Consider the following 25,005-nt stretch of genomic DNA (forward strand, 5'->3'; position numbering starts at 1 on the left):
TTTGTTTGCTGCTAAGAAGCACTATAGATGTGGTTTGCTGTTTAACGCAGGGCTTCTTTTTTTCATATGTATCTCTCCAGATGGGTGTAATTTGATTCTTTGATACATATTGAACAGATTTTTTAGAAACAGCTTTTTTAGAGGCAGATTTTTGTTGCAATATGACTTCATCTTTCTTCCAAAAGGAAGTATCTTGATCTTTCTGAATTGTGAATGGGTTTACTCACAAAACTCAAACTTTTAATGCAAAAGGCTGGAAGGTCCTTTCTGTTACAGATTCAGGCCAACTATAGGCCATGATAAGCGTAGGGACTTGTCTGTTTTGCTGGGGTTGATAAGGGTGGACAAAGACTCCTCAATATGGGGGAGATTGCCAACAAGGAGGTATAAAGTCCTCAGATCTACTCTGAGTAAGAAGTGAGTAAATATGAACAAACAGGGTGGCTCAATTATGTCCAGTTTAGAAGAGGATCACTGAAACACACACGTGTCCTCATTGTTTCTACTGAGAATGGATGAAAAGGCATCATCTTGCTAGAAAGAAGAAGGGAATGGGCAAAAAAGGATCCAATGATATCTTGAATTCGTATAATTATTCCTGATAGCATCTTTTAGAAAGATTAATCAAAGCATCAGGCTTTCTCCAGCATACTTCTGGTACATAGAGTTCTGCAAACCAAGTCAAAATTCCCATTACTCACAGAAGGTTTTACAACTCTCAGTGTTTTGCAACTTTAAGCACTGAGTGTGCAGATGGGTTTGATTCTCTGAAAATAAATAAAAAGTCCAACTGCCTGAGATTCTTCTCTAATTGCTGAAGCTCACCTGCCAAAGCAAATTGAAACTTCAGAGCCCAGCACTTTGAGTAACAGAGTGTATTAGTCTATTTTCATGCTTCTGATAAATTTATACCCAAGACTGGGAAGAAAAATAGATTTAATGGACTCACAGTTCCAAGTGGCTGGGGAGGTCTCAAAATCATGGTGGAAGGTGAAAAGCACTTCTTACATGGTGGCAGCAAGAGAGAATGAGAGAGAAGTGAAAATGGAAACGCCTTATAAAACCATCAGATCTCAGGAGACATATTTACTACAACATGAACAGCATGGGGGAAACTGCCTCCATGAGCCAATTATCTCCCACTGGATCCCTCCTATAACATGTGGAAATTATGGGAGTACAATTCAAGACAAGATTTGGGTGGAGACACTGAGCCAAACCATATCATTTCACCCCTGGCTCCTACCAAATCTCATGTCCTGACATTTCAAAACCAATCACACTTTCCCAACAGTCCCCCAAAGTCTTAACTCATTTCAGCATTAGCACAAAAGTTCACAGTCCAAAGTCTTATCTGAGACAAGGCAAGACCCTTCCACTTATGAGCCTTTAAAATCAAAAGCAAGTTAGTTATTTCCTAGATAAAATGTGGGTACAGGCATTGGGTAAATACAGCAGTTCCAAATGGGAGAAATTGGCCAAAACAAAGGGGCTGCAGACCCCATGTAAGTCCAAAGTCCAGGGGGGCAGTCAAATCTTAAAGTTCCAAAATCATCTCCTTTGACTCCATGTCTCACATCCAGGTCACACTGACACGAGCGGTGGGTTTCCATGGTCTTGAGCAGCTCCACCCCTGTGGCTTTGGAGGGTACAGCCTTCCACCCAGCTGCTTGCAGCAGCTGGTGTTGAATGTCTGCAGCTTTTCCAGGTGCATGGTGCAAGCTGTCAGTGGATCTCCCATTCTGGAGTCTGGAGAACTGGTAGCCCTCTTCTCACAACTCCACTAGGCAGCGCCCCAGTAGGGACTCTGTGTGGGGGCTCCAACCCCACATCCCCCTTCCGTACTGCCCCAGCAGAGGTTCTCCGTGAGGACCCTGCCCCTGCAGCAAACTTCTGCCTGGACATCTAGGCATTCCTATACATCCTCTGAAATCTAGGTGGAGGTTCCCACACCCCAGTTATTGACTTCTGTGTATCTGCAGCCTCAAAACCACATGGAAGCTGCCAAGGCTTAGGGCTTGTACCCTCTGAAGCCACATTTTGAGCTCTGCATTGTCCCCTTTCAGCCACAGATTGAGCAGCTGGGATTCAGGGCACCATGTCCCTAGGCGGCACACAGCAGGGGAACCCTGGGCTCGGTCCTCAAAACCATTTTCTCCTTCTAGGTCTCTGGCCTTGTGATAGGTGGGGCTGTCCTGAAGGCCTCTGACATGGCCTGGAGACATGTTTCCCATCAACTTGGGGATTAACATTTGGCTGCTTGTTACTTATGCAAATTTCTACAGCCAACTTGAATTTTTCCTCAAAAAATGGGATTTTGTTTTCTATCGCATAGTCAGGCTGCAAATTTTCTGAACTTTTAATCTCTGCTTCCCTTATAAAAATTAATTTCTATAACAGCACCCAAGTCACCTCTTGAATGTTTTGCTGCTTAGAAATTTCTTCTACTGGATACCCTAAATCATCCCTCTCAAGTTCAAAGGTCCACAAATCTCTAGGGCAGGAGCAAAATGCTGCCAGCCTCTTTGCTAAAGCATTCCAAGAGTCACCTTTGCTCTAGTTCCCAAGAATTTCATCTCCATCTGAGACCAACTCAACCTGGACTTTATTGTCCATATTACTATCAGCATTTTGGGCAAAGCCAGTCAGCAAGTCTCTAGGAAGTTCCAAACCTTCCCACATTTTTCTGTCTTATTCTGAGCCCTCCAAACGGTTCCAACTTCTGCCTGTGACCCAGTTCCAACATTGCTTCCACATTTTCAGGTATCTTTTCAGCAGCATTCAACTCTGCTACTACTGATGCTGCTGATAAAGACATACCTGAGACTAGGAAGAAAAATAGGTTTAATAAACTCAGTTCTGTGTGGCTGGGAGGCCTCACAGTCATGACAGAAAGCAAAAGGTGGCAAGAGAGAATGAGAGAAAAGTGAAAGCAGAAACTCCTTATAAAACCATCAGATCGCATGAGACTTATTAACTATCACAAGAGTAGTATGGAGGAAGTTGTTCCATGATTCAATTATCACCCACCAAGTCCCCCCATCAACATGTGGGAATTAATGGAGTATAATTCAAGATGAGATTTGGGTAGGGACACAGAACCAGATCATATTACAGGAAGTCAGCTTCAAGGTAAAGGCAACACTACTCCTTAAGGCAATGTCACTAGGGCATCCTGTTCCTTGAACTGGCAGTGAGAGGAAAGGTCATATAAAATTATCCTCCTAGACTAGTGGTCTTTAACCCTGAGTGCATGTAAGATTAAGTGCTCTCAAATTATAAGTGGGAGCTTTAATAAAATAAGAAGTGCCTGAGACTACTGGCTCTGAGTGGGACCCAGACATCAGCAGTTGTTAATACATCCCTGTCTGATTCTAATGTGCAACCAGGTTGAGACCCACTGTCACAGAGACACTTTAAAAATATTTGCTCCTGATTTCTAGATTAATTTTGCATCATCAGAACAGACTTGAATTGCACCCACTACAGGTTAGATACCAATAGGAAACCTTAATTCAGACAAAAAAAAACTGAAGTCCAGCTCATAGTTAGAAGTGATTATCCTCTTGGTAGGTGGGATAAACAGCAATGTGAAATTTATCTATGATGTTAGCAGATCCTGGGCCTTGTGCAATCCATTCTGAGGCAGTGGTACAAAGGGCTGCTGCATAACAGTGGCTATATCAGCTGTCACCATAGACCACAGTGCCCATGGCTGTGGCAGTTCAAGCAGTGGGGCTGAGTGTACCATTTTTGTCTTCCCAAAGACATTATTTAAACTGGCACTTTCTTAAGGGAGGAGACATCCAATGACATTATTATGTGGTAGAAGACACAAATTGGTTTCTTGAGGCCCCATATAGAATCCTTAAGGTTATCATTCACCAGACCTAATCATCTTTGGGTCTCCAGATAAGGCTAGATCAATTGGAGGAAATTTGGGGCCATAGTTGTGTCTTAGACAAATATCAGTTCGTTGTATTAAATCTTGTGTTCTCATTGACTACAACTGTAATTTCAGAGATGTTTATTTTGACCTAGTGTTTTACAATCAAAAGAATGTGGTTTGAAAATCATTAACCTAGATTCTTGACCCAGATATATCACCCACCAGTTGTGCGGTGGCAGGGAAATGAAAACACTTTAAATGACCATCACTGATATCCAAGTTTTAAGATGAGGTTTGGAGATATTAGGTGAATTCTCCAAGGCCATCCAGCTCTTAATTGGCAGAACCAGGATTGAAGCCCCTGTCTGCTTGGCTTCCCAATCAGTTCTTCTGACTATTATATGATGCTCAATATGGCCTTCCTGCAGTCTAGCTCAAAAATTATATGTTGTTTCTAAGAATTCTTCAGCTTACAGTACAACAATACTATTTTAAATTCCACTCTGAGATCACTCATTCAACCCAAAACACAATTTGCTAAGTAATTAATGTTATATAAATACTTAACAGAAGTGTTTAGGTATTTCACATTTATCTCCACCAATGTTTGCCAAATGTCTGATCTAAGCAAAGGATTAGATAGAAATAAAAAATGGACAAGCTGGTCCCCACACCTCAAGGAGCATTCACCTGTATGGGAAATAATTGTAGGAAATCGTGTATTGTATACTCATATTGTAAAGAGTGCCATAAAAGAGGCAACGTTTTGTAAAGCACAGAAACTTTTTTGCAGTGCATAGAATCATTCCTTAGCCAACCTTATAATTTTGCGTTTTCCTGTATCAGGTGCTATAGTCAATAATTCTAACAAGATTTTCTTGAATAAACAAAATTCACATAATAATACTTGAATCATGCATTTCATTATGCACTCCTGTTTGCCATTCGATTCATACATACATTTGGGGATTTGTTTCTTGCAGAAGGGTGTTGGCAGGACAAGTTCCCTGTGTCAGCAACATTGGTGTCGTCCTCTTTGACAGGAGTTGGAAGGAACCCAAATTCCTACCAATGGACTCACTACTTTGAGTTAAGGCTTTGATAAAGCATCAGTGTGATATATCAAATGGCATAGATTAAGTAGCCCATCAATGACTTTTGAGCACATGCTTAAAGGACATTTTATCCAGAAGAATTCACAATCTCTAAGGGAATTAAACCAAAATAAAATGGAGACATCTCTATAAAATGTGCAAAAATTGGGTGAAGTATAGAGCTGGGAGACGACTAAAGAGGGCAGGATCATGGAGCTGAAATTCATGTTGGTTATGGGATGCAAGTCACATCTGGTGATAGATGCTCCCAAAGAGGATTTAAGAGGGGCGCGGACATGCAAGACACACTTCCTATCTTACTGCGGATTCTCCCGGAAGCAGAGTCTGAGATAACATTTTCAGTACAAGCAGTTCACTCAAATTTGATCCCAAGAAATGATAGTGAGGTAGTGGGGACAATGATACTGGGAATGGCAAGACGCCAGTAAAAGGTAGCTAATGAACCAGCGCAGTATTTCTAGGGGTTCTCTGAGGAAGTGTGGAGGAGGTGCCTCAAAATTGTTCCACGCAGGAACAGGAAGACTGGGGTGTTTCCCCACCTCCTCCCATGCAATTGGGATTTTACTGGCAATTGGACTTTGGAGGGGGGGCCAAGGCCACAAAGCAAGGATGAAGAAAGTGCCGAGGATGCAATGTGGGGTGCAAATGGTTGCTCTTGGTGAGCACCTGCACGTGAAACCCTCTGCCGCCTTGTGCTGAAACGAGGAAGCCTGAAAAAGTGAGGCCCAGCGCTGCTCAGGAGCATGTCATAGGCACCCACTCGACACTTTCGTCAGGACTAGGCCTCAGTTTTGTCATCTCCATTTTTAAATCATTCCAATAACCAGAAATATCACAATTTTAGTAGACTCAATGAAACATGGATTAATATCCTGTCTGTTCTCTCTTCCCTGGCTCTGAAAATTAAATGGAACACTCTATTTCAAAAAAGCCACTCATTAAAAAGCAGACCGGTAAAGACTGTTTCCAACAGAAGGCAATTTCCTCTTGAACAGTGTAGATGGAGACTGTTTCTTTTCACACCCTCTATTCTTTTACCCTGAAGATATCAATAATTAAGACTATCTTCTTCCTGCTCAAAGCTACTGAAGATGCAACTCATCAACAGTTTCCACTTGTGGAAAGTATAGACCATGCCAACGTGGGCCTCCTCATCACAACTGAGAGGAAAGTTTACAGTCCCACCTTCTAGTCCACCTCAGTTACCATATGAAAAGAGGCATCTAAAATCCCATCTCTAGCTCAGAGCAGAACATGGTGCTCAGCACTTATGGATACATGAAGGTAAAAGCCAGCTTCCCACATAAAATGTTGCTCCTGTTGCCACTGTCTTCAGTAGCTCATTTTCTATGAACTATATACATATTTACATAAATTTAAATATATAGCATGTGTTATTAATATATTATATTAAATATGCATTAATATATTTAAACAAATAATTTTATTTACATTTATTATAAACGTGTACCTTTCATTGGGTAAAATAATGATATGCATTATTTCTGCTTGGAGAAAGTTTCAAAGGGTCCAATTGGGAATGAAGGCATCAGGAAAGGTAAAATGTCCTTGCACAAAAAGGAGTGCAGTGAAAGTTGTATCAATATTCCTGTTATAAACTGATAAACCCTGAGCTCAGTGCGGTCAAGTTTTACATGCCTGAGCTGACATGCCAATCTGCCAGCAGTCATATGGTTCTCATATGGCGACACTCCACAGATGCCAACAAAATGTGAGACATTTCTGGCTCATTTCCTTTCATTTTCTTGAGTGCCATGTTGCCTACACATGCACACTCACATGCATGTGCACACACACACACACACGCACAAACATATGCACACGCCCAGATCTTTGTCATGCTGTAATAGCACTACTAAAATCCACTCAATTCCAGCAGTTCTATTAACATCACCTTATTCCTGCCTCCCTAGAGATTAAAAATAATTTGTCAATTAGCATTTAACATTGAGGCTATTATTTTCAAGATTTCAAACTGAACACTACTTTTCCTGTGAGTCTATGTAGATTCTTTTGAGTAAAAAATAGATTTTGTAGCACATATTGCTATGTATGATTGAAAGTACGCAGCTGCAAAAATCTCAAACAATTCTGTCCTTTGCATTTCAAAACTGATGTGTGCCACTTGTGTTGACAGAATGTATTGCTCCAGTTATTGTGTAACCTCATTACATAATTTCACTTTATAAATTTTTAATTCTTTAAGTATTTTTAATGGATTAAATGTATATTTCCTCATTAGGTCTATTGCATCATTGAATCTACACCATGTGTATTTCCACAGTGCACTCTTAAACATACCCAATTGTACAGAAACTCTTTGCTATTACTTTGCAAGTGGTACTGAGCAAATTAATGGTAAATGAAATCAAAGTGACACATTCACATAGTTATGACAAATGCAACTACACACACAAATGAACCACGCTTCCAGCCAAACGTTATCCTCAACCCCCAGCTTTGAGCAAGAGAGGCATGTCTGTTTCAACTCTGTATTTCCTTTATTCAGACCTTAATGGCACATAAATATTTGTAATTTAATGCATAAAGTATTTACAAATATAAATACAATATGGTCTACCTTTATCTTCTAGACCCTTATATGGAGTGAGCTCCTTAGGCATACTATATACAAAACGGATGGCAGATGGCAATTGGATAAAACTAATATACTGTCTGGCTCACAAATGAAGAAAAGTATCTAATGAGTACCATCTTCCCTCCCCTCCCTAAGGATGTTGCCACTACAGAAGATATGATTTCAATAAATATAATGAATTATTTTCATTATAAACACACCACTGCCAATTTTTTTTCACAAAGCAATGTTTATATAAATACATCCCCAAAGCAAAGAGAAATACGTTCGAATCTAAATTGAATTCATTCTGCAGCCTATAATCACAACGAGCTTTTTAGTAACTTTCCTTCAATATTCAATAAACAAACAACCACGAATTAGATCAAAACATCCAGTCTTTTGAGAGACAAAAAAGAGTAACTTTTAAAAGTTTTTTGGTCTGGTAAGAATATTCACAGAACATCAAGCTCTTTCCAATTTCTGAATAACCCAGATTAAAATGTAGCAAAAACAAAACCATTATCATAGGGTGTGAAAATTCTTATATCTTAGAAGTGTTGAAATGTGTTCCAATTTTCTTATACCTCTAAACAAGAACACAAATAAGAATATACTATCTACACATCATTTTTACACTGATTTTAGCAAATGAACATTGAGTAACTACTAGATGCCAAGCAATTGCTGGGTGTTGAAATGCAAAAATGAGTAAGACACGAAGATCCTGTTCTTAAGGACTTCACACTAACCCACTCACTTTTCAAATTGTTATGAACAATGCATGGACAATAAATAAAGTGCATGAGAGTCACAGAACCCAGTGGAGAATTCCATGCTGCACACAAACGAAAACCAGTTCCTAATCTCTTTTAGTAGAAGAAACCATACCACGCACAAGTCATTTAGAATATCCTGGGTATCCTTTTACTCACATACTTTCATTTGCCAGTTATTGTAACTTAAGTTAAATTTTATAAATCCATTCTTAAATATTTCAAACTCTTTGGAATTCTATATAAAATCTAGACTGAGATTAAACTTTAGCATACTCTTTCTTCATGGATAGAGTATTACAAATTCAATAAACAGAATTGTAATGGTATTATGAACAGAGCTAGAGGACAAATTGATTTTAAGCACATGTGAGAAACGTAATACTTTGAGGCAATTGATAAATTCATTCTCAAACATTCTTATCATTCAACAAAACAGGTCTCTTAAGAAAATGTAGTATATAGAAAATAATTAGCCTGAATATTAATGCTAAAAAATGTTATTTCCTGAAAAAAATCAATTGTTTTCTATTTCTTATTAAATAGGTCTTCTAAAAGAATGATTGTCAATGACTACACAGAGACCCAGAAATACCATTTGATCCAGCAATCACATTACTGTGTATACACCCAAAGGATTATAAATCATTCTACTATAAAGACACATGCACACATGTTTACTGCAGCACTATTCACAGTAGGAAAAACTTGGAACCAACATAAATGCCCATCAATGATAGACTGGATTAAGAAAATGTGTTACATATACACCATGGAATACTATGCAGCCATAAAAAGGATGGGTTTATGTCTTTTGCAGGGACATGGATGAAGCTGGAAACCATCATTCTCAGCAAACGAACACAAGAACAGAAAACCAAGAACCACATGTTCTCGCTTGTAAGTGGGAGTTGAGCAATAAGAATCCATGGATATAGGGAGGGGAATATCACACAACAGGCCTGTCAAGGGGTGGGGAACTAGAGGAATGAGAGTATTAGGGGAAATACCTAATGTTGATGAGGGGTTCATGGGTGCAGCAAACCACCATGGTACATGTATACCTATTGTAACAAACCTACACATTCTGCACGTGTACCCCAGAACTTAAAGTATAATAATAATAATAATAAAACACCAAACTATTTTTTAAATTACTTTGAAAAGTAATTAAAATTGTTTGCAAATTTTTCTTATAAAAATAAATTATTTATATCTAAATATAGAAATTACATAGCTTTAAATGTTTAATTTATCTTAAAACTGTGTAAGAGGGTTCTCATTTGATTGTTTTCTTTTGGTAAATTTCTGGACACAAAATTACTTAGTCAATGACAAAGATAATTTTTAAGTGTTTGTGTATATGTTGCCCAAGTACTTCCAACAAATTCTAACAATCTTTATGCTTAATTATATCACCATACCTTACTACAAACAAAACGTTATCATCTTTTTTAAATTGCCAATATGTCAAAATAAAATAGTATAAAATTAATAATTTGCATTTTCATAATTGTTATGTTGGACATAACATGTTATTTCATCTTTGAGTTTCATCTTTCTATACATGTTTGCTAGGGATCTTTGTTCATTTTTTTCTATTGAGATACTAATTTTTATATTAAAATTTATAAAAACTCTTTATATACTAACCTCTTACTTTTGCCATATACGTACAACAAGCATTTCCTCATTTTGGTCTGTCTATTCTTGAACCACATCACAGAGTTAAAGCAATTGTATCTTTACACTATTTTAAAATTTCAACTGGTACAATAACTCTCTCTCATTTCTTTTTCAAAATCTGTTGATTTCTAGTAATGGGGAAAAATTGCAAAATATTGAAGTCACAGGGAATGTAAAATGGTTTATGAATAATTAATATCTTTATAATACTAAGTTTTTTTCCAACTGTATTTTTGTTTCACTTTCTTTATGTACCTTCTTTATTTTTCTCATTTTCTTCAGAGAAGACTAGAATATATATAGTTAATTTTTTTGCAAATATTTTATATTTTTGGTTGCTAACGGGAATGGGGTCTTTAGTCCTTTATATTACTCTGTTTTATACACTGGAATTAGCTGATGTGTGTGTGTGTGTGTGTGTTTGTGTGTGTGTATGTGTATGTGTGTGTATTTTTCTAACCAATCATTATTGAATTTATTGGATGAATTATATTAAATTTCAAGTGCTATAAGATATTTCAGTAAATCTCTTTGATTCAGCAAGTCATGTGTATCTTCACTGATGGTAATATATGCTTCTAGATTATTTTATTATCTTTTTAAATTTATTAGAACATCTAAAACAATGTTATATGATATTGGTGACAGTGGGCATCAATGTTTTCCCCAGTTTTAATGGTAATAGCTCTAATATTTTAACAGTGAGTATAATTTAGCTATTGAAATAAGACATTTATTTTAAAGAAGTTAAGAAATGTCTTTCTACTTCTACTTCACTGAGGAATATTTAATACAAATAGCAATGGCCTTCATCAAATAAATTTTTGTCATCTATCACAATGGTGTCATATTTTTTCTCCTTTGGCCTGTTGATGTTATTAATTATCCTAATACCCCTAATATTAGAAAGTTTTTACATCTTTAAAGTACATATTAGTTTTGTGATCATGGTAAGTTTTCTTCATTTGTTTTTGAAATTGCTTGCTGGTATCATTTTCGTGATCCACTGATTTCTGCTTACATATTTATCAATTTTTCCCCTTGACTTTCATATGTCTGTATACACATAGATATTTGATATATACTTTTGTCTATTCCAATTAAATGGTAAATTTATTCATTTTTCCATCCTTTCCTTTGTGTTAACATCATGGAATTATCTCTAAATTCCTTTTAAAACATCTTTTTAAAATTTGTGTTTATTTATTCTTTTGAGATGGAGTTTTGCTCTGTTGCCCAGGCTGGAATGCAATGGTGTGATCTCAGCTTGCTGCAACCTCCACCTCCTGGGTTAGAGCAATTCTCCAGCCTCAGCCTCCCTTGTAGCTGATATTACTAGCCTGCCATAACACCCAGCTAATTTTTGTTTTTTAGTAGAAATGGGGTTTCACCATGTTGGCCAAGGTGGTCTCAAACTCCTGACCTAAAGCAGTCCACCCCACTCGGCCTCCCAAAGTGTTGGGATTACAGGCATTAGCCACCATGTTCAGCCTAAATCATCTTTTATAAAGTTTTATTACTCATTTTAATTAGTTCTAAACCAACCATAATTGCAAAAGTTTTTAGTTTTACTTTAACCTGTCAACGACAATGTTGTCATAAATGACAGCATTGTCATTAACCTGTCAATGACAATTGCTGTATGTTTTAAATTTTACTATTCAGTTCTGGTTTTATTGCTGTTATTAAAAATATGTATATATTTTTTCTTTTAGAATTGCTTACATTTCCTGTGGTTTAATATATAATCAACTTTTGCAAGCTATGATACTAAAAAAATGTATATCCTCATTTTGTATGATTCAAAATTATACAGTTTATGTAAAACAATCATTACTATCTTTTTGTTTCTCCATCTCCTTGTCAATAACCAAATAATTATTGAAGTACATCAAAATTGTTCACAATTTTTCAGTTAATTACATTTATCACTATTTATAGTATATGTTGGTGACAGTTTTCATCACAAAAAGTTTTGAAACTTTTATCTTGTTTATGGATTGTACTTTTGCCAATATAAAAGAAAAAGACTACTAGTATATTGACATTTTGAGCACTGGAGGACTTTGAATACATTTATTTGATCAATATTTATCCATGCTTTTAACATGAGCCCGTTGGAATCACCTCATTTTAGATTCATCTTTTACATACTGCACAAGAATGGGTTTTGTTTTTCTCACACACTATGAATATAGCTGGCATCTATAAAAATAATTTGACCTATTTATATTCACAAGCATGATTTCACTTTAATATTTTATGATTACTTAGTATTTAAGTCTTATATTCTATTCACTTGTTTTCTATTATTTTTATATGAAGTATATGTATATTTTTTAGTGCAAGTATACCTCAAAGATATTGTGGGCTCAGTTCTAGACCACCACAATAAAGTGATTATCACAATAAAGTGAATCACACAAAGTTTTTGGTTTCCCAGTGCACATAAAATTGTGTTTACATGACATTGTAGTCTATTAAGTATGCAATGGCATTATATCTAAAATATAACAATGTACCTATCTTATTTTAGAAATATTTTATTTGTTAAAAAATGCTGACACAGGGACATGACATAAGCACATGCCACTCAAAAAATGATGCTGATAGACTCACTTGCAGGGTTACCACAAACCTTCACTTTGTAAAAAAACCCAATATCTGAAAAGTGCAAAAAAAAAAAAAAAAAAAAAAAAAAAGTGGAGTGTATTAAAACAAGATCTGCCTGTAATTAAGAAAAACACAGACTGCTTTAAATGATGTTAATAACACACCATTATTTTAAAGGATTTGAACATATTCTAATTTTTAGTATAAACTGTAAAATATTACTGCCACAAATATAATAGAGAAGCAGCCTATTATACTTTTCCTTTCTTCCATCTCTCCTCTCCGTGCTTCTTGACAAGTTTTGTGTACTGTAATTTAAGGCTCAGGTGTATAACCAAATTGTTCTTTACATTATGTATCTTCTCTTCAACATCCATTTATGGATCTTAATTTAGTAGCTATAGTCTACTTTCTATACATATTTGTGATATTTTTGAACAAATCAATATTTAAATGTTTTCAATGCTGTAAACCATGTCTTTCCTACCACGGTTTCTCCAAATGTAATTCATGTCTTGGTTGTGGTAGTCTATCTTAATATAGATGGTATATTTTTTGACCCTCTGAATATCTAAATATGCCCATAAGTACAATTAAACAATAATGTTTTGAATATAGAATTCTTGGGTAACAAATATTTTATCTGAAATATAGAGATATTACTCTTTACATGTCATCTTCTAGTTTTTATATTGTACAATAGAGGACAATTTCTATGGTCAGAGTGATTTTGGGGGGTAGGCATCATGTATTTTGTTTAATTTTTATATTTATAATTATACTTATTTGTTCTTAAAAGCCTAGGCAGTATACTTGGCCATGTGTAGGTAACTGAGATTTTTCATAGCATGTAGTTAGCCCTATCAGTCTGCAAGAATAGGACATGTTTTATATCAGTTTTTACTCAGTTAATAGTTTGTTGGATTCTAATTACTTATTCTTCATATTAAGTGTCTTTTTCATTTTCAATTTTTAAAAATTTATTCTAGAAGGCTTACTCAGGCTGAATTTTATCGTTGATAAAATATTAGGAAGCATTAAACTCTGCACTTCATTATTGTCACTATGGTCTTATTTCTGCTCTTTTGAGTTTCAATACAGTCCTTCCTGGTGGTCATCCTTTCAATGCAGTCATCGAGTTCCATTTTTCTTTCTGCTTGTCTTGGTGTGCCTTGTTATATCAGTTGCTGTCCTACTGATAGGGACAGGAGGCAGAGAAATTCTAGGCAGAAAAGGGAAGGTCCCCAACAAAACCCCACCCTCAAGCCTGAAATTGCAGCCCCAAATGAGAACTTACGTCCCTGTTTTCTTGCTAAAATGTTGACTTTCCCAAAACCACCATAGCCCCACCCTGCCCTTTCCTGTGCCTATAAAAACCCCAGGGTCAGCCAGCAGATGGGAGAAACAGCTGGATGTTGGAAATTACAGTTGGACATCAGAGAGAAGCAGCTTGACTTCAAAGGGACAGCTTGACAGCATAACTTTGGAGAAAAATCCAGCCAGAGATGGCCAGGAAAAGATTACCTTCCGGCCCCATCTCCTTTCCAACTCCTCTTCCCACTGAGAGCCACCTCCATTGGCAATAAAATCTCCCACATTTACCATCCTTCAATTTGCATTCATGTGACCTCATTTCTCTTGGACATCAGACAAGAACTCAAGAACCACGAGTTTAGATGCAAAAAGCTATCACACTGACCCTTTGCCCTCCCTGGTGGAAGGCAGCCACCTCACACAAAAAGGCAGAGGGTCCACTGAACTGTTAACACTTAAGCTGTCCATCGGCGGCAGAGCTAAAAGAGCACTGTAACACTCCCCCTGGTGCTTCAGAAGTTGTGAGCACTCCCTCTAGATGCTGCCATGGGGCCTGCACAGAGTTTCCTCCTGCCAGCGCCCAAAAAAACTCACCCTGGCTCCTGTGCCTGCTCACCTGCATGCTACCTCCCATGACGGGTGGAGCACAGCAGGCCCAAGTGAGTGGAGTTTACCCCTGCTGGCGCCAAAGCAACCAACTAGTTCCAGCACCTGTGCACTCCAGTTCCTGCCTCGTTCACGCATATGCTTCCTCCCATGAGGAGTTCAGAGTTGCGAACTGAATAAATGAGGCAGCTTTCACAGGTCCCATGAAGGGGTTAGGGAATTATCCTGCTTTACTACCACTTCCTCCTACATTTCTTACTGTTAAAGGTTTATGCTTTCTTGAGTTTTATTGAGTGCATAAAGTAGAAGCATTCTGAATATTACACGTTTCATACCATGCAGCTGCTTAAAAGGTGTTCTTTGGTTCTCAAGAGCTGTTTTCTTCTTTCTGTGTTACTGAATCTTTTTGAGAATGCAGTGTCTCTGTGTGTATAGGTGCCTATGTGTGTAAGTACATGTGTTAGCACATGTACTTAGCAGGCTGTCGTTTGTTTTTGAATAATGGGCACAGTGTCTTGATCTGAAATTACATTTGAAGAGGGTGAATGAGTTTCTCTTCAGTTGCCTTATTCAGCAGTAGAATGCTATTGAAATCCTCCTCTTAAGTTCAAGCGGTAAGGCAGTTCAAGGTACATTTTCATCTAACGATTTGAGATGAGTGGGGACAAGAGACATATAAATGAACCTTGTAGAAAAGTTTTCACTTTCTATCTTTTGTATGTTTAGTGTAGCAGTTGCACCAGACACACGGATCATTTTTCCATGAGGCATATTTCTTTGGTGGGAAGATCAGGCTTTATCAAGCCACGTAGTTGGACTTAATTGTTCTTTTCCTTAATATTCCTGACTGCCACTCATAACAACCACTTCACTGATTTTCTGCTCGTATACTTGTTATAGCTTTGAATTTCCCCCAGGATACTGTGCTTTTGGCCTTGGGCAAGTTACTTCATCTCTCAGTGTTAAAATAATAGTAACTACCTCATAGGGTTGTTGCAAGAATTGAATAACTTAATACATTCAAAACTCTTGGAACCATGCCTGACACACAACACATATTCAGTAAGGATTTTCTGAATGGGAGCCTAGCCTTCTACCTTCCCAACTGCAACAAGGCACCCAAAACGCTGCTGAACGCTGAGTGAGAAGCAGGAACTGTCATTTCCATCATGTGGTAACAAGCTCCCCCTGCCTTTGTCATGTTGTCAGTAGAGACCATGGACTTCGCTGTCAGCCAGCAGTATGAGGCACTGTGGTGGTGTCAGTGTTGGACATGTGGAAAGCAGTAATGAGGTACTCTTACTCCTACCTGCCAAAGAGGTATTACTGCAGACCTAGTAGGACCCAGAACTCTTATTTCCCCCTAAAAATAAAGAGAAGCCTATACCCTTGGGTGTCAATAATCTGAGTGAAGAACCTGGACTTTTAGTCCCACATAGCAGTCATGAGGCAGTGCCCCAACCTCCCCAGCCAGAGTGGTGATGGAAGAAGCAATTTGAAATGGAGGATTTTAATAAGATCCAGATCTTCATAACATAATACACAAAATGTTCACATTTCAATTGAAAAATCCCTAGTGCACAAAGAACAAGGAAGAACTCAAACTGAATAAAAAAAGAAATCAATAGATGCCCATACCAGATGACAAAGATGTTAGAATTATCTGACAAGTATTGTAAAGCAGCCATCATAAACATGATTTATTGAACAATTAAAATCATGCTTGAAACAAGCAGAAAAGCAAAAAGTATCAGCAAAGAGCTAGAGAGTCTCAGTAAAGATGTTAACAGATATAAAATTGGGAGGCTGAAGCAGGAATATTGCTTGAACCTGGGAGGTGGCGGTTGCAGTGAACGGAGATCCTGCCATTGCGCTCTAGCCTGGGTGGCAAAGTGAGACTCTGTCTTATTGAAAAAAGAAAAGAAAAAAAAAAGAAATAAAAATTTTAGTGGACAGAGACAACAGCAGAATGGAGAAGACAAAGGGAAAATATTAGTGCACTGAAACACAGGACAATAATATTCTCCATCTAAGAAAGAGAAATAGACTGAAGAAAATAAAGAGGAAACAGTGGGACTGTAACAAAAGGTCTAACATTGTACTCACTGAAGTCCTGGAAAGGGAGGAAAAAGAGGGCAGGCTGAAAAAGTGTGCAAAGATGTAATGGGTGAAATCTTCCAAACTGGCAAAAATGTAAACTGAAAGGTTTAAGAAGCTGAGAAACCCCCAAGCAGGATGAACCCAAAAAATATACACCAACACACATCGTAGTCAAACATCTGAAAACTGAATTCAGTCTAAGAAAAACACTTTGAAAGTAGCAAGATTGAAATGATACCTTGTCTACCAGAAAGCAACAATTCAAATGAAAATACTTTTATTATAAGAAACTATGGAGAACAGAAGAAAATGCCACAACACTTCTCAAGTCCTAAAAGAAAAGGGTTGTCAATACCTAATCTTATGTTCAGAGATAATAACTTTCAGAAATGAGGAGAAATCAAGACATCAGATGAAGGGAAACTAAGATAATTTGTTCCTATGATACCTACCTTAAAACTGGAAAGATAGTTCTGTAAACATGAAATTAATGATAAGTAAGAAATACTGAAACATCCAAAAAAGACAAAAATATAGGTATATATGGTAGACTTGCCTTCTCTTCTTAGGTCTTCTGAATTATGTTTGATGGTTAAAGGAAAAATTATAACACTGTATGATGTGGTTATAAATCTGTATAGAAGAAATATTTATAGCAGTTATATTCTGAATGAGGAAGAATAAAGTTACAAGAAAGTAAGGTTTCTATACTAAAACTATTAATAGTAAAATGAAGACACCATTAGACTGTGAAGTTATGCATATAAAATGTAATATATAGAGCAACCACTGAAAGAACTATACAAGTAGATACATTCAAAAACACTATAGATAAATACAAATGAAATTCTTTTTTTTATTGCATTTTAGGTTTTGGGGTACATGTGATGAACATGCAAGATTGTTGCATAGGTACACACATGGCAGTGTGCTTTGCTGCCTTCCGTCCCCTCACCTGTATCTGTCATTTCTCCCCATGCTATCTCTTCCCACCTCCCCACCTCCCCGCCCCTCCCCCATTTCCCCCCAACGGACCCCAGTGTGTAGTGCTCCCCTCCCTGTGTCCATGTGTTCTCATTGTTCAACACCCGCCTATGAGTGAGAATATACGGTGTTTGATTTTCTGCTCTTGTGTCAGTTTGCTGAGAATGATGGTTTCCAGCTTCATCCATGTCCCTACAAAGGACGTGAACTCATCGTTTTTGATGGCTGCGTAATATTCCATGGTGTATATGTACCACATTTTCCCTATCCAGTCTATCATCGTTGGGCATTTGGGTTGGTTCCAGGTCTTTGCTATTGTAAACAGTGCTGCAATGAACATTCGTGTGCACGTGTCCTTGTCGTAGAATGATTTATAATCCTTTGGATATATACCCAGTAATGGGATTGCTGGGTCAAATGGGATTTCTATTTTTAGGTCCTTGAGGAATCACCACACTGTCTTCCACAATGGTTGAATTAATTTACATTCCCACCAACAGTGTAAAAGTGTTCCTATTTCTCCACATCCTCTCCAGCATCTGTTGTTGCCCGATTTTTTAATGATCGCCATTCTAACTGGTGTGAGGTGGTATCTCAATGTGGTTTTGATTTGCATTTCTCTGATGACCAGTGATGATGAGCATTTTTTCATATGTTTGTTGGCCTCCTGTATGTCTTCTTTTGTAAAGTATCTGTTCATATCCTTCGCCCATTTTTGAATGGGCTTGTTTGTTTTTTTCTTGTAGATCTGTTTTAGTTCTTTGTAAATTCTGGATATCAGCCCCTTGTCAGATGGGTAGGCTGCAAAAATTTTTTCACATTCTGTTGGTTGCCGATTCACTCTACTGACTGTTTCTTTTGCCGTGCAGAAGCTGTGGAGTTTGATTAGGTCCCATTTGTCTATTTTGGCTTTTGTTGCCATTGCTTTTGGTGTTTTGGTCATGAAGTCCTTGCCTACACCTATGTCCTGAATGGTTTTGCCTAGATGTTCTTCTAAGGTTTTTATGGTATTAGGTCTGATGTTTAAGTCTTTAATCCATCTGGAGTTAATTTTGGTGTAAGGCGTCAGGAAGGGGTCCTGTTTCTGCTTTCTGCACATGGCTAGCCAGTTTTCCCAACACCATTTATTAAACAGGGAGTCCTTTCCCCATTGCTTGTTTTTGTCAGGTTTGTCGAAGATCAGATGGTTGTGGGTATGTTGCATTTCCTCTGAGGCCTCTGTTCTGTTCCATTGGTCTATATCTCTGTTTTGGTACCAGTACCATGCTGTTTTGATTACTGTAGCCTTGTAGTATAGTTTGAAGTCCGGTAGTGTGATGCCTCCTGCTTTGTTCTTTTTGCTTAGAATTGACTTGGCTATGCAGGCTCTCTTTTGGTTCCATATGAAGTTTAAGGTGTTTTTTTCCAGTTCTGTGAAGAAGGTCATTGGTAGCTTGATGGGAATAGCGTTGAATCTGTAAATTACTTTGGGTAGTATGACCATTTTCACGATGTTGATTCTTCCTAACCATGAACATGGAATGTTTCTCCATCTGTTTGTATCCTCTCTTATTTCATTGAGCAATGGCTTGTAGTTCTCCTTGAAGAGGTCCTTTACGTTCCTTGTTAGTTGTATTCCTAGGTACTTTATTCTCTTTGTAGCAATTGTGAATGGCAGTTCGTTCTTGATTTGGCTCTCTTGAAGTCTATTACTGGTGTATAGGAATGCTTGTGATTTTTGCACGTTGATTTTGTATCCTAAGACTTTGCTGAAGTTGTTTATCAGTTTCAGGAGACTTTGGGCTGAGATGATGGGGTCTTCCAGATATACAATCATGTCATCTGCAAATAGAGACAATTTGATTTCCTCCTTTCCAATTTGGATACCCTTTATTTCTTTTTCTTGCCTGATTGCTCTGGCTAGAACTTCCAGTACTATATTGAATAGGAGTGGTGAGAGAGGGCATCCTTGTCTAGTGCCAGATTTCAAAGGGAATGCTTCCAGTTTTTGCCCATTCAGTATGATATTGGCTGTTGGTTTGTCGTAAATAGCTTTTATTGTTTTGCGATACATTCCGTCAATACCTAGTTTATTGAGGGTTTTTAGCATAAAGGGTTGTTGAATTTTGTCAAAAGCCTTCTCTGCATCAATCGAGATAATCATGTGGTTTTTGTCTTTGGTTCTGTTTATGTGGTGAATTACGTTTATGGACTTGCGTATGTTGAACCAGCCTTGCATCCCCGGGATGAATCCTACTTGATCATGGTGGATGAGCTTTTTGATATGCTGTTGCAATCGGTTTGCCAGTATTTTATTGAAGATTTTTGCATCTATGTTCATCATGGATATTGGCCTGAAATTTTCTTTTCTTGTTGAGTCTCTGCCAGGTTTTGGTATCAGGATGTTTGTCTCGTAAAATGATTTGGGAAGGATTCCCTCTTTTTGGATTGTCTGGAATAGTTTCAGAAGGAATGGTATCAGCTCCTCTTTGTATGTCTGGTAGAATTCAGCTGTGAACCCATCTGGACCTGGGCTTTTTTTGGGTGGTAGGCTCTTTATTGCTGCCTCGACTTCAGACCATGTTATTGGTCTATTCAGGGTTTCGGCTTTTTCCAGGTTTAGGCTTGGGAGGATGCAGGTGTCCAGGAATTTATCCATTTCTTCCAGGTTTACTAGTTTATGTGCATAGAGTTGTTTGTAATAATCTCTGATGATGGTTTGGATTTCTGTGGAATCTGTGGTGATATCCCCTTTATCATTTTTTATTGCATCAATTTGGTTATTCTCTCTTTTCTTTTTAATTAATGTGGCTAGTGGTCTGTCTATTTTGTTGATCTTTTCAAAAAACCAGCTCCTGGATTTATTGATTTTTTGAAGAGTTTTTTGTGTCTCTATTTCCTTCAGTTCTGCTCTGATCTTAGTTATTTCCTGTCTTCTGCTAGGTTTTGAGTTTTTTTGATCTTGCTCCTCTAGCTCTTTCAATTTTGATGATAGGGTGTCAATTTTAGATCTCTCCTTTCTTCTCATGTGGGCACTCATTGCTATATATTTTCCTCTAGAGACTGCTTTAAATGTGTCCCAGAGATTCTGGTATGTTGTGTCTTCGTTCTCATTGGTTTTGAAGAACATCTTTATTTCTGCCTTCATTTCGTTGTTTATCCAGTCAACATTCAAGAGCAAGTTGTTCAGTTTCCATGTAGCTGTGCGGTTCTGAGTTAGTTTCTGCATTCTGAGTTCTAACTCGATTGCACTGTGGTCTGAGAGACTTTTTATTATGATTTCTGCTCTTTTGCATTTGCTGAGGAGTGATTTATTGCCAATTATGTGGTCAATTTTAGAGTAGGTGTGATGTGGTGCTGAGAAGAATGTATATTCTGTGGATTTGGGGTGGAGAGTTCTGTAAATGTCTATTAGGTTTGCTTGTTCCAGGTCTGTATTCAGGTCCTAGATATCCTTGTTGATTTTCTGTCTGGTCGATCTGTCTAATATTGACAATGGGGTGTTAAAGTCTCCCACTATTATTGTGTGGGAGTCTAAGTCTCTTTGTAAGTCATTAAGAACTTGCCTTATGTATCTGGGTGCTCCTGTATTGGGTGCATATATATTTAGGATCGTTAGCTCTTCTTGTTGCAGTGATCCTTTTACCATTATGTAATGTCCTTCTTTGTCTCTTTTGATCTTTATTGCTTTAAAGTCTATTTTATCAGAGATGAGAATTGCAACTCCTGCCTCTTTTTGCTCTCCATTTGCTTGGTAGATCTTCCTCCATCCCTTTATTTTGAGCCTTTGTGTATCCTTGCATGTAAGAAGGGTTTCCTGGATACAGCACACTGATGGGTTTTGGCTTTTTATCCAATTTGCCAGTCTGTGTCTTTTGATTGGGGCATTTAGTCCATTGACATTTAGGGATAGTATTGTTATGTGTGAATTTGATGCTGTCATTTTGATGCTACCTGGCTGTTTTGTTGGTTAGTTGATGCAGATTCTTGATTGTGTTGATGCTCTTTTACCATTTGGTGTGTTTTTGGAGTGGCTGGTACTGGTCGTTCCTTTATATGTGTAGAGCCTCTTTCAGGAGTTCTTGTAGAGCAGGTTTGGTGGTGATGAAATCTCTGAGTACTTGCTTGTTCACAAAGGATTTTATTTTTTCTTCACTTATGAAGCTTAGTTTGGCTGGATAGGAGATTCTGGGTTGAAAGTTCTTTTCTTTAAGGATGTTGAATATTGGCCCCCAATCTCTTCTGGCTTGTAGGGTTTCTGCTGAGAGATCTGCTGTGAGTCTAATGGGCTTCCCTTTGTGGGTAACCCGACCTTTCTCTCTGGCTGCCCTTAGCATTTTCTCTTTCATTTCAACCCTGGTGAATCTGACGATTATGTGCCTTGGGGTTGCTCTTCTTGAGGAATATCTTTGTGGTGTTCTCTGTATTTCCTGTATTTGAATATTGGTCTGCCTTGCTAGGTTGGAAAAGTTTTCCTGGATAATATCCTGAAGAGTATTTTCCAGCTTGGATTCATTCTCTTCATCACATTCAGGTACACCTATCAGACGTAGATTAGGTCTTTTCACATAGTCCCACATTTCTTGAAGATTTTGTTCATTCCTTTTTGTGCTTTTTTCTCTGTTCTTGCCTTCTCTTTTTATTTCATTGAGTTGATCTTCGACCTCTGATATCCTTTCTTCTGCTTGGTCAATTTGGCTGTTGAAGCTTGTTCATGCTTCACGAAGTTCTCGTGTTGCATTTTTCAGCTCCATCATTTCACTTATACTCCTATCTATGCTGTCCATTCTCGTCAGCAGTTCGTCCAATCTTTTTTCAAGGTTCCTATTTTCTTTGCGTTCGGTTAGAACATGTTCTTTTAGCTCACTGTAGTTTCTTACTACCCACCTTCTGAAGTCGGATTCTGTCATTTCATCACCCTCCTTCTCCATCCAGTCTGGTTCCATTGCTGGTGAGGAGTTGTGATCCCTTTTAGGAGGAGAGGTGTTCTGGTTTCGGGAGTTTTCATCCTTTTTGCGCTGGTTTCTTCCCATTTTTGTGGGTTTATCCACCTGTTGTCTGTCTCTGTCCCAGGGAGTTGGAGCTTTATGAGTTTCTATTGCACTACTGCCTTTTTTGATTTTTCTTTCAGGTCTGACCCGTCCAGCTAGCAGCACACCTAGCCACTGCCTGCCCGCAGGGGCTTTGCTGAGCTGCTGTGGGCTCCGCCCAGCTGCCCTGAGCTCTTCCCTGTAGTCCTTTTTATATGGGCGTAGTTAGAACGGTCTCGGCAATGGTGGCCCCGCCTCTGTTATGGCGGACTCTCTCTGTTGTGGCAGGTTGCCTCAGCAACGGCGGGTTGCCTCGGCAACGGCAGCCTGCCTCCATAGGTGGAGAGTCTCAGTAATGGCGGGAGCCCCTCCCCCACCGAGCCTGACCGTCCCGGTTCAGCTGTGCTTGGTTTGAAGGGCTCAACCCAGAGGGTTTCCAATTACTGTTTTTGTTTTCGTTGTTGTTGGGGGTGGAGGGGTGGGACCAACCGAGCCTGATCACCTGGCTCCCTGACTCAGAGTCTTTTCTTTTAAGTTGAACGACCCCGCGTTCCGGTTGCTTGTTGAAAAGGAGCCGGTATCTCCCGTGCTGCGACTCACGTAGTAGGCTCGAACTGTGGCGCCGGCTCCTGGTGGATTTTTTGCCTAGGAATCTCCTGGCCTGACTCGCTATTTCAGCTGAATGGGCAACTCTGCCATCTCAGGGCTCTGCTGGCCAGCTAAGAGGGCTCCCAGACCAGTGGCTTTTGTACGGAGAACCGCAGCAACAGGGCGTGGTCACAGCAGCCGCGCGGGCGGAATCAGCCCTGCGGGGGCCAAAACAGCCGCACCGGCTGGGACTGTGACGCTGGCGACCCCTCTGCCTGGGTATCTCCTGGTCTGTGGGCAATAAGAGTTCGTCTGGAAATGCGGCGTCCACTCACCCTCTGCACTTTCACTGGGAGCTGAAGTCCTGAGCTGTTCTTAGGCGGCCATCTTCCCAGCATTCCCACAAATGAAATTCTTAAAAAAATGTTTAAGTAAGCTGATGGGAAAGTAGGAAACAAAGAGAAATAAAAAACAGAAGTAAAAAAACTGAAAAGAATTGACAGATAAGTCAACACATCAATGTTCACATTCAGTGTAAATGATGTAAATACACCAATTAAAAGAAAAAATATTGAGGACTTGAACCAACAACCTTGCAGGGACTGGGGGTGGGGGGTGGTGAGTAGGGAGGTGGGAAGAGATAGCATGGGGAGAAATGACAGATATAGGTGAGGGGAAGGAAAGCAGCAAACCACACTGCCATGTGTGTACCTATGCAACAATCTTGCATGTTCTTCACATGTACCCCAAAATCTTAAATGCAATAAAAGAAAAAGAAAAAAAAAAGATGAGAATAAAAAGTAACTTCTCATGAGAAACAAAAGAAAAAGAAAAAGAAAAATATTGCTAGTGTGGCTTAAAAACATGACCCAGATGTATGCTATCTACAATGAATTCACTGAAAAGATCAGTAAAGTTGACACAGAAATAACAACACTAACAAAGAAAAAAAGAGAGGAGACCCAGATGTAGCAATGTACCATATGCACCAATGTTAGAAACAAAATATGGCTATTAGTCAGAACGTGCAGATATCAAAAAGATTATGAGGAAAAATTATGCACAACTCTAAATATGTAAAATTGACAACTTAGATTAAATGAACCAATCCCTATTAAAACATAAATTACCACCACTCACCTTATTTGAAATCCATCATTTGAATAGCCCTATAAGTATTCAGAAAAAAAGTTTCCCAGAGAAGAATCTCCAGATGCAGATGTTTTTACGGGAAAATTCTGTCAAATTTTTATTTATTTGTTTACTTGTTTACTTACTGTTTTTATTTTTTGTGGGTACATAGTAGATATATAGGTTACATGTGATATTTTGATAAAGGCATGAAATGCATAATAATTACACCAGGGTAAGTGAAGTATCTATCCCCTCAAGCATTTATCATTTGTGTTACGAACAATCCACTTTTACTCTCTTAATTACTTTAAAATGTACAATTAAATTATTTTTGACTATAGTCACACTGCTGTTTTAGTAAATACTAGGTCTTATTTATTCTTCCTATCTTTTGTGTCCATTAATTATCCCCACTTCTGTCCCAAACCATCCCAGCTACCCTTCCCAGCCTCTGCTATCCATACTTCTTCTATCTCCATGAGCTCAATTATTTTAGTTTTTAGCTTCCACAAATAAGTGAGAACACTCAAAGTTTATCTTTCTGTGTCTGGCCTATTTCACTGAGTTTAATGACTTCCAGTTCCATTCTTGT

General features: G+C 38.3%; 1 long non-coding RNA gene across 5 annotated transcripts in view; it reads left to right on the forward strand.

Moving 5' to 3' along the window:
* The window catches only part of LOC141581431 (uncharacterized), a 263,107-nt gene that overhangs the window by 202,944 nt on the left and 35,158 nt on the right, over positions 1-25,005 (forward strand). For all 5 annotated transcript variants that reach the window (XR_012514030.1, XR_012514029.1, XR_012514026.1 and 2 more), the window contains one exon: positions 9,200-9,279. This is a non-coding gene — a long non-coding RNA (uncharacterized LOC141581431). The remainder of the gene's footprint in view (positions 1-9,199; positions 9,280-25,005) is intronic.

Source organism: Saimiri boliviensis, chromosome 15, assembly GCF_048565385.1.
Source record: "Saimiri boliviensis isolate mSaiBol1 chromosome 15, mSaiBol1.pri, whole genome shotgun sequence".
Taxonomy (NCBI): domain Eukaryota; kingdom Metazoa; phylum Chordata; class Mammalia; order Primates; family Cebidae; genus Saimiri; species Saimiri boliviensis.